The following is a 13,453-nucleotide window of genomic DNA, read 5'->3' on the forward strand; positions in this document are numbered from 1 at the left end:
TTTAGTTATGATGTTCAGAACATGATAGTCCCTCTCTCCTTCAAAATAAATTTTTTTTTTTTTTTGAGGCAGTGTCTCACCGTGTCGCCCAGGCTGGAGTGCAATGGCACGATCTTGGCTCATTGTAACTTCTGCCTTCCAGCTTCAAGCGATTCTCCTGCCTCAGTCTCCTGAGTAGCTGGGATTACAGGCATGCGCCATCACGCCCAGCTTATTTTGTATTTTTAGTACAGACAGAGTTTCACCATATTGGTCAGGCTGGTCTCAAACTCCTGACCTCGTGATCCACCTGCCTCAGCCTCCCAAAGTGCTGGGATTACAGGCGCGAGCCACCGTGCCTGGCCTAAAATGGTTTTGAGTGAAAGAATGAACAAATATATGCTTTAATCCCAACTTGAAGACCTCACCATCCTGTGAGCATTCCTGCTTTTCCGTGCCTCCCCGCCTTCTTCAGTGCCATTTTCTCTGTGTGCAGCGTTCTCCTTCTGCTCTCTGCCCAGTGCATCCCTGCTTGTGTGGCTAGGCACAGCTCGGTTCCGTGAGTCACCTTGTTTTTACCTCTCTCACAACTCTTTCATAATGCCCTGGATCGTAACTTCTGTCCATGTGTGCCCCCTCTCTAGATCCTCAAGCCTCCGAGATCACATTCTGTGCCTGACATATACTTGTACCTCTGCCATGGTGTTAATCACAGTGTCTGGCACAGAAATAAGTGTTTATTCAACAGACAAGAAAGTGACTGGAGAAGTATTCACTGTAATTTTATTCTCTTTAACAATCTGTAATACTAAAAATTGGAAAGCATATCTTGAAATTGCATTATGGGCCTGTTAATATAAAAGGAATAAACATATTCAATAATAAAACATCAAGAAAAGAATAAGGTTAGGCTCATCTCCAACCCCCTCCCATTTCTGACCTCTGTTCCCCTCCTAAGATTCCTCCTAGCCCTATACTGAACAGTGAGTCCCTCCCTAAGGCAAACCACCTATCTCCCTGGCCTTGTCCAGACATCTAATCCTCACTCTATATAGTGATTGAAACCCCAGTTTTTGGCCAGGCGTGGTGGCTCAATCTCAGCACTTTGGGAGGCCGAGGTCGGTGGATTGCCTGAGCTCAGGAGTTCGAGACCAGCCTGGGCAACATGGTGAAACCCCATCTCTACCAAAAATACAAAAATTAGCTGGGTGTGGTGGTGCGCACGTGTGGTCCCAGCCACTTGAAAGGTGATGAGGTGGGAGAATTGCTTGAACCCAGGAGGTGGAGGTTGCAGTGTGCCAAGATCACGCCACTGCACTCCAGCCTGGGCAGTGGAGTGAGACCCTGTCTCAAAACAAAACAAAACAAAAACCCGTTTTTGGTGTCTCAATGCACAATGTTAATTAAGTAGCAAAATCTCGGCATTTAAAAACTCTGAAATATTTACATAAATGATTTGACCCAAATCACTTGTAAGGGTCAACTGATTTGGGTCAAATCACCTATGCCTTGAGCTATACTCAGAGAATTACATGCCGCATTAAAATATCAAATCCAAAAAAAAAAAAAAAGAGAAGAGAAGATTAGAGAAGGAAATTAAAGAAACCAATTTGAAGTTTAGAGACCATGTCAGAAGAATATGATGGCAGAGAAAGGTAGTCCTATAAAGATATCAGGCATACTTCTGGGCTAGGGGCTAGAAAAAATACAGTTTTGTTCTTAAGCCGGTGGAGAGACCAACAGAACCATTCAGTAACATAAATTTTACAAAGCTAAAGGAAGTCAGTATGCTGAGTGCCAAAATCTACCTGGAAGGGTGAGGAGGGAGGAGGAGATTTCTGGAAAAGTGAGTAGGGGATTGCCAAGCGTAAGTATTGGGAGAGGAGAGACATTCAGAAGAATAAAGAAACAATGTGTGCAAAGCATGGGGTCTGTGAAACCGGAGCTCCCTTTCACAGCAGTATCACGTGTGCTGGAGTAAAGAGAGGAAAGAGGAAGGAGGGAATGCAGGGGCAGGCTTTGTATGCCGTGGAAAGGACTTTCTATTTGTGTAAGACCACAGGAAACTGTGGAAGAATTTTGGAGAGAGGAGTTCCGCAATCACTCTGATAATTTGGAAAGATTGATTTGGCCCCAGGAGAGAGGGGAGATAAACAGGAAGTGAGAACCCATCTGGAAGTCTGAGGAGTGACACATTGTGGTGGGCCAGGGAAAACGGGACAACAGCTTGAACCCAGGAGAGGTGGTGGAGACGAAGGGCAGTGGGGGAGAAAAAGAGAGAACTGAGAGGTAGGTGATCAGACTCGGGCATGAGGGATGGCAAAAGAGGGTGCTAGGAAATCTAGGGTGAGTCCCAAGTTTCTGGCATGGAATACTGGGAGGCAGGTTGAGCCACAGACCAAGGAAGAAAATATAGGAGATACAGCAGGTTAAAAAAGGGAGAAGCGGGTGGGTGCCGTGGCTCATGCCTGTAATCCGAGCACTTTGGGAGGCCGAGGCAGGCAGGTCACGAGATCAGGAGTTTGAGACCAGCCTGGCAAACATGGTGAAACCCCATCTCTAATAAAAATACAAAAAGTAGCCGGGCATGGTGGCACATGCCTGTAATTCCAGCTACTCAGGAGGCTGAGGCAGGAGAATCACTTGAACCTGGGAGGCGGAGGTTGTAGTGAGCCGAGATGGTGCCACTACACTCCAACCTGAGCAATGGAGCAAGACTCTGTTTCAAAAAAAAAAAAAAAAAAAAAAAAGTGAGGACATATTCTTTATGTCCTTTATATTCTGCCTAACTCATTTCCAAAGTGACTGTACCATTTTACATTCCCACATATCCTTTAATTAATTAAAACTATTTCATTGAGACATAGTTTATATACCATTGGAACCTACCCCTTCAAAGTGCACACTTCAGGCTGGGCATGGTGACTCATGCCTGTAATCCTAGCACTGTGGGAGACCGAGGCAGGCAGACCACCTGAGGTCAGGAGTTCAAGACCAGCCTGGCCAACACCGTGAAACCTCATCTCTACTAAAAATACAAAAATTAGCTGGGTGTGGTGGCACGCACCTGTAATTCCCAACTACTTGGGAGGCTAAGGCAGAAGAATCGCTTGAACCCAGGAGGCAGAGGTTGTAGTGAGCCAAGATCACGCCATTGCACTCCAGCCTGGCGACAGAGCAAGACTCCATCTCAAAAAATAAATAAATAAAATAAATGCACAGTTCAGTGGTATTTAGTGTATTCACAAGGTTCTCCAAATTGGATAGCAATTTTATCACTCCAAAAAGAAACGGTGAACCCACTGCAGTTACTCCCCATTCCTGCCTTCCCTCAGTGCCTGGCAACCAGTAATCTCCTTTCTGTTGCTATAGATTTGCCTATTCTAGATATTTTCTATAAATGGAGTTGTACAATATGTGGCCTTCTGTGTCTGGCCTGTTTCACTTAGCATAACGTTTTCAAGGTTCATCTATATTGTAGAATGTATCAGTACCTAGTTCCTTTTTATTGTTAAATAATATTCCATTGTATGGAGATACTTCATTTTGTTTATCCATTTATTGATTGATAGACATTTGGGTTGTTTTCACTTTGCAGAAATTATGAATAGTACTGTTATGAACATTTTTCAGTTCTCTTGGGTATGTACCTAGGAATGAATTTGCTAGATCATATGGTAACTCTATGTTTAAGTTTTGGGGGAGCTGCCTAGCTCATTTCCAAAGTGACTGTACCATTTTACATTTCTACTAGCAATGAATGAGGGTGAGATACGAAAACTTACCCAAAAGTTAAGTAAAACTTGCCCAAAGTCACATGCTAGTAAGTAGAAGAGCTAGGATGCAATCCCAAGTCCGCCTGTCTCCAAATCCTACTCCCTTCCTCTGCAGTTCACGTGTAGCTGATCTCTGGTTTGGAGTCATTAACATGGAGGTGTAGTTGAAGCCACTTCTGTGTATGAGTTCAGCGTGGAGACCTGAGAACCGTTGGCAGTTTAGAGGCTAGCAGTAGGAGAGGAGTCTGCAGATGAGACTGAGAAGGTATGACCAGAGGTATGGAAGAAAAACCAAGGAAGAGATGTTGCCAGGAAAACCAGCCAAAAGGAGAATTTAAGGGAGGGTGTGGTCAAGAAGTACTATACTGCGGCCGAACCTTAGCGTAAGAAGACAATGAAGAGAGCTTAGTGGGTGTAATGACTTTTGCCAGAGTAGTTTGAGTGGAGTATGAGGGCAGGAAGTAGAAGGGGAGTTAGACAGAGCTTGATTTGGATGGTCTAAAGAGAGGATCAAATAGAACCAGCAAATTCTACTTGACTGTGAGGGATGGGAGAGATGGCCAGTAGAGGGTTGCTAAATTTTGTTTGTTTGTTAGTGTTTGGTTTTGGCCAGAAGGCACTTCACGTTTACCTACATAGAGGAAACACAAGGGGAGTTACAAGCTAGAGGAAGGAGAAGTGGTAAGACACATGAACTCTAGACAGTTACACCAAGGAGCTGGTGAAGAGAGAAGAAAGGCATGGTGCTGTTTCTGGGTGGGGGGATGGGAGGGGGGTGCAGATACCTTCATACGGCAGGTCAGGGGAAATTAGTTCACTCTGGGCTTCCCTTCATTTGTCTTAATTTGCTCACACTTTAGTAAATTACAATTCATTAATTCCTCCTTTTACAACCTACCAACAACATCCTTATTCCCATTCCTTGGTCTCCTTTAACTGTCTCTTTCTTTTTTCTTTTTTTTTTTTTTTTGAGACTGAGTCTCCCTCTGTTGCCCTGTTGCCTAGGTTGGAGTGCAGTGGCAGAATCTTGGGTCACTTCTCACTACAACCTCCGCCTCCCGGGTTCAAGGGATTCTCCTGCCTCAGCCTCCCAAGTAGCTGGAACTACAGGCACGCACCACCACATCTGGCTAATTTTTTTGCATTTTTAGTAGAGACAGGGTTTCACCATATTGTTCAGGCTGGTCCTGAACTCCTGACCTCAGGTGATGTGCTCGCCTTGGCCTCCCAAAGTGTTGGGATTACGGGTATGAGCCACCATGCCCAGCCTTCCTCTAACTCTTCAACCTTTACTTTATGGAAAGTTAGCTGCTTCTCCCTCTATCTTCTTTCTCATTCTCTGTCTCTCTAGATGCACTAATGAGTCCAAAATACCCATCAGAAACCCTAGTTTCTCAGAGTTGTGGCATTTCTGAAAGCTAATCTGGCCTGCTAACAAACCACTTTATCAACCTCTAAAATTCTTAAGAACTCCCAAGGTTCTCTTTTAGTATTTTGACAGACTGTTTCCCATATGTAAATCTGTTATTACTCCACTTATAATATTGTTCTAATGGAAAATATATATTCTAAATTTCAAATAACCACTTTACAAATTTAGTTGGGAACATTTCACAATTTTAGGACTTCCTTTTTTCTCACTGTGATTTGTACTCTTAAAACATTTTTGAAATGAATTTTTTTTGTTCTGATAAGGAGGGCAGAGTAGTAGTCTTTATCTCATGTCAGAGATGATGAAAGTGAGCCTCAGAGAAGTTACATGGGACCTAAGATACTACATACATTTTCTAGTCACTTGTATTTTCTTGTTTTGTAAGTATGGACTGTGAGTTCTTTTCAGGAGTAAGGTGAAATTAGTTGATGTCTTAGATGGGAGAAACACGGATATCGTTGCCTCTTGAGATTTGTTTTTCTTTTAGAGAAAAGAAGAACCATTTGCTGCAGGAAAAACAACTGAAATAAAAGGGAATGACAAAGTCATTAAGTGGAACCTTCTAATTATGGGCTTCAAGCTGTGTAACTTTATTTGAAAGCACAGAAATAATTTTAAACACACTTTTTTTTGTTTCTGTACTTTACCGTTAATTGGTTCCAATAAAAAGTCTAGCTCCAAATCCCTGATTTCAGAAGTAATTTCAAACTGAGACGTTACCATCCCATAAAAGAGTACTATAAACACGTGGGTTTCTAAATAGGAGCAAAATGTTTTCGCTTAGATAATAACATAGTACAGTTTCTCTTAGAAAAGAGAAATTTATATTACATCTTCAATATCTGTGTATACAAAGTTAGTGTCTAAATGGTAAAGGAAATCTTTATTAAAGCTTATCACTGTCAATAGTGAAACTGGATAATAAAATTAATAATAAAAATAAAGCAGCATTGTGCAACCCCTACGCTTTTTACAATCCTTTCATTTATTCGTACCTTTAAAAATATCCAAAGATGGTTCAGAACTCAATGTATCCCTACCTGACCCCAAACATTTTCTCTGTCATCAGCTTTTAATCTAAATATTGTTGTCTCACGTGTGTTCTTATTCATTTTTCACATAGTGATAAATTTCTGGATTGCAAATTGCATTTGTCTATCCTATGCCTAATTCTGGAATCATGTTCAGATATTTCCAAACACCTCACTGTCTGACACTATTGGACTTAGCCTGTATTTTCCATTGTAATTTTGTGACCCATAAAGCTTAGTATCTTTCCTGTCAAGAAGGCCTCCTAGATCTCCGTGGGTAGAATTCGGTCCCATTTCTGTGCTCCTGCAATGCCCTGGGCATCTGTCTCTGTCACCAGACTTAATGGACTCATTGGTTTATAATAACTGATTTATATGTCTCCTGCATGGGATTGTATGCTCTTGAGAATGGGCTGTCTACACCTCCAGCCTATTGCTATAAACATTGTGTTTAATGTTTAATAGACAATAAACGTTGGCTTTTGTGCCCGCCAAACTAATGCCTTTCTCTGAGAACCTGCAGGTCCATTTAAAGGCAGTCTTTCATTATGTTAGTGCTTCTTGCTGCATTCCTGTGTAGCGACTTAAAATTCCTGTTTTCAAATCCTTTCCCTTGTTTTTCGTGACAGTCAGCTTCCACTCCCATCCTAGAGTGATGGTAGTTTAGGAGAGATTTTGTGGTCCAGGCTATGCCTTCTGTTCACATTCTCTTGCTTTTTAGAGGCTTTCTATGTAATGTCTTCATTCTCTTGGAGCCTCTTTTGTGTAGATTCTATCCTTGGAGATTGTCATTTGGATGCAGTGGGATGATCCCTAAGAATTTTACTTATGCAGTTGTTAAAAATGCCTTCCTGTTCATAGTGAGCACATGAGGCAGAGCACATTGGTATTGGCACCAAGTACTAAACAGAAGTCAATAACCAGCTCAGAGTTCATCTCACAAGACCTCATTGCATTTTTTTGCGAGAATTAAGTAACAAGCAAGATTTAGCCGCATTTTAGTTATTGCTAGATTGTTTGGGAGGGGCCTGGCCTCCCAGAGTTTGTTGGGGAAAAACCTCAACACAGTGACCAACATGAAGAGCACCTAAATGATTCCTCCTCTTCCTCCTTCTCCGTATCATCATCATCAACACCATCACCACCATCATTATGATCAGCATCAAATCCACTCTGAAGGAAAGGAGTAAGGGAATGTGACTTTATTTCAGGGAATCTGAGACCAGGTACCTCCAGAGCATTAGGACCGCAGACAGGATTCTTTTTTTTTTTTTTTCTGAGACAGAGTTTTGCTCTTGTTGCCCAGGCTGGAGTTCAATGGCCCGACCTCAGCTAACCACAACCTCCGCCTACTGGGCCCAAGCAATTCTCCTGCCTCAGCCTCCTAAGTAGCTGAGATTACAGGCATACACCACCATGCCCAGCTAATTTTGTATTTTTAGTAGAGATGGAGTTTCTCCATGTTGGTCAGGCTGGTCTTGAACTCCTGACCTCAGGTGATCTGCCCACCTCGGCCTCCCAAAGTGCTGGGATTACAGGCATGAGTCACCATGCCCGGCCAACAGGATTCTTAGGAATATAATATTGGCATTTTTGAGAGAAGAAAATATTGATCTTTAAAAAAATGATTTTCCTAAAGTTTAAAATGTTAACTTCTGAGGTTCAAGTTTCCTAGTTCTGGGTCTTACTTTGAGGTATTATTTAGAAAGTGAACACTCGAGTTACTGTAGTAGGTCATAATCCTTCAATGTGGTTGAATGTGTCCATCTGGAAGCCATCCAACTGCAGGTGTCTAGAACGTGTATATATTATTTCCCTGCTATGTTTGGCTGCAGCCAAATGCAAGGAAAATATCCCCTTGGTGGGACTTCGGAATTTCATGGTATTTATTACTAAAGCTTCTCTAAGATTCTCATTTCTTGTTCAACTTGTGGCAGGTAGCTGTAAATATGTTGGTTTGATTGCCAGTATTCAATACCAGTAACCAAGAAAACATAAATAAAATGCAGTTAAGCCTTATTACTTGTTACCAGAAAATGCAGCGAGGTCTTGTGAGATGAGCTCTGAGCTGGTTATTGACTTCTGTTCAGTACTTGGTACCAGTGATTCCCTGAGTTGCCAAGCTTGCTGTAATAGTGAAGGTTATTCATTTTCAGACAATAGGGGCCAGTGATAGGATGCTTACCAGCCAAACAGAGGGAATAACAAACCTTTGTTCTAGACAATGTCTGGAAATTGATCTAATGGGCAGGACTTAACAACAGCTAAAATTTTTGTGGGTAGTTGAAAAACATAAATTTTGGAGATGGACTTCGCTTTGTAACTTAACTAGTAACATGATACTGGACAAGTAATTTAACCTCTGTAGGCCTCAATTTCCTTATCCATGAAATGGAGAAAATAAGACTTAGCTTTCAGGGTGTTAAAACATTTAAAGATAATGTAGGTAATTTTCCCAACATTGTATCTGTCACATTACATTGCCACCAACAAATGGTATTTGTAGATGCTGTTATTACTTCATTTTCTAAAGTCCAGCACAATGTTGATTATTAATTCCCCATTAACTTAGTGAAATCTCTTTTCAGGATAAAACAGACAAACAACAAAAATATTAAAATCTAGGAAAATCCTATTATCACATTAAATAAACACACCCAATGCAAGAAGGACAAAAAATTTCTTTTAGAGTTGAAAATTACTGTATTAACCATGGCTCCTTCCTGCTGTCATTGTTAAATAACCCTTGGATATACTGCTTCAACATCCATAAATATGGGAGATTTTAGTCTTCATGTCATCAGTTGTGATCCATTTACAATGAATGAACTTTGCCATGAGCACCGGGCCCATTTCTTATATTCGTACTATCCCAGTAGGTTTGTGATAGAAACAAGTTTGACAGTGATGACAGTATGACTTTGGTAGAGCACACTGGGAAGAACACCTGATTGAAGAAAATGAAGTAGAAAGAGAAATCCAAAGAACAGAGGAGTGAACTTGAAAGGAATGAGCAGGCAAATTTAAACAGAAACAAGACCAATGCAGAAATAAACAAAGAATTTCAAATACAGTCAACTGAGGCCAGGCACAGTGGCTCATGCCTATAATCCCAGCACTTTGGGAAGCCAAGGTGGGCAGATCACTTGAGGTCAGCAGTTCAGGACCATCCTGGCCAACATGGTGAAACCCCATCTCTACTAAAAATACAAAAATTAGCTGAGCATGGTGGTGTGCACCTGTAAACCCAGCTACTCGGAAGGCTGAGGTAGGAGAACTGCTTGAAACTGGGGGGCAGAGGTTGAAGTGAGCCGAGATCACACCACTGCACTCCAGCCTGGGTGGCAGAGCAAGACTCAGTTAATGAGAGCATTGGAGAGTGTGAGTGGTGGGGCAGAGATACAGAAAGCCTATTAGGGAAGGTGGGGATCATAAGAAAGGTGGCTCAGGTGGTAGTTACCAGGATGAAATATTTTGGATCAAGTCAAAGGATAGGAGAGAAATGAATCTCTCTCTGTTGCCCAGGCTGGAGTGCAGTAGCAGGATCTCGACTCCCTGCAACCTCCGCCTCCCAGGTTTGACGATTCTCCTGCCTCAGCCTCCCAAGCAACTGGGATTACAGGCATGCACCACCATGCCTGGCTACTTTTTGTATTTTTATTACAGATGGGGTTTCACCATGTTGGCCAGGCTGGTCTCAAACTCCTGACCTCAAGTGATTCACCTGCCTCAGCCTCCCAAAGTGCTGGGATTACAGGAATGAGCCACCGTGCCTGGCCCATATCTGGATTCTTCCAGCTGCAGAATGGAGAATACATTGTAGTAAAGACCTATACTGAGGATGGGGAAACCAGTTAGTAATTGGTTAAAATCGTTCAGGCAAGAGATGATGGTTGTCTAAACCAGCATGTGTCCATGGAGATGGGAAAGAAGTGGTTGGTTGCAGAATTTCTTTTGAAAACAGATTCAGAAAGATTTACTGATCCATTGGCTATGGGGAATGATCAGAATCAAAGGTAATTCCCAGATTTCTAGCTAGATATTTGGTTGGGTGATGGTGTTATTCTCCTGCAATTGAGAAATTGAGAGTGGAGGGGAGGAGAAGGAAGTTTATGGGAGGAAAATGATGAGTTCATTTTGGCTGTATTGATTTAGAGATGCCTGAGACTCCAAGGAGAAATTTTGTTTTCAATGATTTCCCTTGATCATATCAAGGAGAAATTTTGAGTTAACTTCTAGATATCCATTACAGACTTCTGAGTTAAGACCTGGGCATCTTTAAGTGCTAAGATTTAGCAGGAAAAATAAATACTGGAGGAAGAGGCAAAAGAGTGAGAAGTTAATTCATGTAACATGGTCCCTGGGAAGACAAGAGTAAGGGATCCATGCACAGGTGGAGGGATGACCTTGAATAAAGAAGAGGGCCACTTCTTCCAATGCAATAGCAGGAGAGACCCCAAAAAAGGGCATTCATGTAGGTAAAGTTGTCATTTTTATGGAAGGAAGTCAAGGAAGTTTCTGTCTGGCAACTTCCGTTTACTCTAAAAAGGAGACACAGTCATCTGCCAGAAGGTATGATGGATACAGTTCTGAGGTTTATCAAGAGGAGAAAATGTACAAAAGCCATTGTGAAAAGAGAAGAAAGGAACCAGAATTATCGGGATTATTTCTGTCAAGAGTAGAAGGCTGAGGTTTCTCTTCTCCTGGAGGTTTTCTTTTGTTTGGTTGTTGTTGTTGAGAGGAAGTTTAGTGTTCCTTGTTCTTTGGTCTATTGTATCACCCATCCATGTCATGTTTCTAAAATTATTTCAGATAACTTCTGGAACAATGTATATAAACCTCCCCTGCATTCAAGAAGCAATTCTGAGTTTTTATTATTATGATCTAGTCACACTTTCCATAACTCCGAGCCTCGGAACTAAAACAGGGCTGGCATTTGTTAGGTGGTGTCCTCACCAGGGCACAGATCCTAGCTCCCATTTCACCCAGCTTTGCTTGATATGGTGAAGAGGGCGTTAAGATACCATTGGAAATGAAATAATAAGAAAATCAGGCAGGGTGCGGTGGCTCATGCCTATAATCCCAGCCCTTTGGGAGGCCGAGGTGGGTGGATCCTTGAGGTCAGGAGTTTGAGACCAGCCTGGCCAACATGGGGAAATGTCCATCTCTACTAAAAATACAAAAATTAGCCAGGTGTGGTAACACATGCTTGTAATCTCAGCTACATGGGAGGCTGAGGTGGGAGGATCACTTGAACCTGGGAGGCGGAGGTTGCAGTGAGCTGAGATCACGCCGCTGCACTCCAGCCTGGGTAACAGAGTGAGACCATCTCAAAAAAAAAAGAAAAAAAGAAAATCCAGATATGATCATGCCACTCTCCTTTCAAACAATGGCTTCCTGTTGCCCTTTGGATAAAGTATATACTCCTTACTAAAGCTTACAATACTGTCATGGGCTACTTCTACTGACTTTTTAGTCTCATCTCTTGCCATAACACTTTAGTCATTCTAAATGTCTTTTCGATTTCTCGTAATTGCCATCTTCTTTACCAAGCTAAAACTCCTCAGGCTTCTAGACTAAATTAGTGCCCCTCCCTACCTGCTCTGTGCTCCATAGGATATTTTATTGTAATTCTTCCTTTCATTCTTTGCTAGACTATATAGGCAAGGATTGTGTCTGTCTTGCTCATCCATTTATCCTTCCCTTCCCCAACACCAGCCCCTTCTACCAGCCACTCTAGTGTTCTGTTCAGTGTCTGGTGTCTAGTAGATCCTTGGTAAGTATTATCAAAAAAATTAATTATCTTTCAGAGTTTTTATTATCATTTCATTTACTAAACTCAATCTCAATTCTCCTATGGAGTATCAGGTAATATAATCACAGAACTTTTAAAAAAATCTCATGTCTGTGGTGATAAAGAGAAATTAAGTTTGTATATTTCCAGAACAATGAATGCTGACATCTTTGGCATTAATCTTTAAGACTTCAAGGTTTGTAACAATTACCACTTGTTTTATAGTCATTTAGAAAAATCTCTTTGTCTCCATATGGAGGTCGTATAAATGTAAAGATATTTATGTAGTCATTTATGCATAAAGATAATAACTGCCATTAGCAGTGAAGGATCTTCAAGAAATTCTTTTATCTTGGAATAGAGATAATATGATAGACAAGACAATCGTTGAAAGTTCTAATATGGCCAACATCATTTCAAAACGATTTGTTAAACACTTACTAGTTACAGTATTTCACCTTATAAATCCTACAATTCTAGAGCCAGGAGAAAACTTCCCTGTCATTTTGGCATACTTCCTAGACACCGTCTGGGAATTTAGTCTACAACATCTCTGACAGTCATGACCTAACTTTGACTTGAGAACCTTTGGGAATTGGAGTCCCTAGCTGGTGAGGCTCCCTGGCCCACTAATAGGTGCTCCAGTGTCACCGTATTTTTTCTTAGAATATCTTTTCTCTTCTCTAAATGAACATCTCTCTCCCTGTCACTTCTACAAATTGGTCCACTACTTCAGGCCTCAACTTAAAAGACTTTTAATATGAGAAGGGAAGAAGTAGTGTGAGCTTCACATTGAGCATTCAGCATTCTGTAGGCTCCATGATGGATTCACTTTATGTGACCTCACTAACTCCTTAAACAGTCTAATAAAGTACACAGCATTATGGCATTTTACTCAGAGATAAGTCAGACTTTCCCCATTCGGTTACCTAATGTTGAAACCCAATTTTTTTTTAATGGAGAGGTTCTGAGTCAAGAGCCTGGTATGCTCATTTTTATCTGTTAATGATCAGTTTCGTGGAATTGGCTTCCTTTTATTATTTCTAAAATTGGGAGCACAGCTCTTATTGTCTTAGGCAACCTCAGAAGGATGTTTTTTGACAACAGAGGCTTCACAAGTCATGTTAATGAACGTCCTTTTGCTACAGGAACATATCATAGCCTTTGAAATCACACCCAACAAAACTCTATTGCCCTTTAAAAATAACACTTTTCTTTTAGAAATAATTCAAACCCTGGGAGAAATTTGGCTTATTGTGTCCCTTTCAGACTTGGGAGAAAATGTCTATGCTGGAGAGCAATAATTTTCATCGCAGCCGGAGAGCACCTATCAACACTACGGCAAGTCCTAAACAAACAGCAAGTCCTTAAGTCCCCATTGGGAGACTAAACAACCTGCTCTAAAATAACATTGACATTCGTGTTGAGACAATCAGTAGTG

At 41.4% G+C, this 13,453-nt stretch overlaps 1 protein-coding gene across 9 annotated transcripts in view; it reads left to right on the forward strand.

Annotated features, from left to right (window-relative positions):
* LOC105464819 (RAS guanyl releasing protein 3) overlaps positions 1–13,453 on the forward strand; it is a 127,615-nt gene that overhangs the window by 62,372 nt on the left and 51,790 nt on the right. The window contains exon 4 of one of the 9 annotated variants that reach the window (XM_071076494.1): positions 13,282–13,353. The exons of the other annotated variants lie outside the window; for them this stretch is intronic. The gene's annotated coding sequence lies outside the window, so the exon portion shown is untranslated. The remainder of the gene's footprint in view (positions 1–13,281; positions 13,354–13,453) is intronic. 9 annotated transcript variants of the gene reach the window in all.

This window comes from Macaca nemestrina, chromosome 13 (assembly GCF_043159975.1).
Source record: "Macaca nemestrina isolate mMacNem1 chromosome 13, mMacNem.hap1, whole genome shotgun sequence".
NCBI classification, from domain to species: Eukaryota; Metazoa; Chordata; class Mammalia; order Primates; family Cercopithecidae; genus Macaca; species Macaca nemestrina.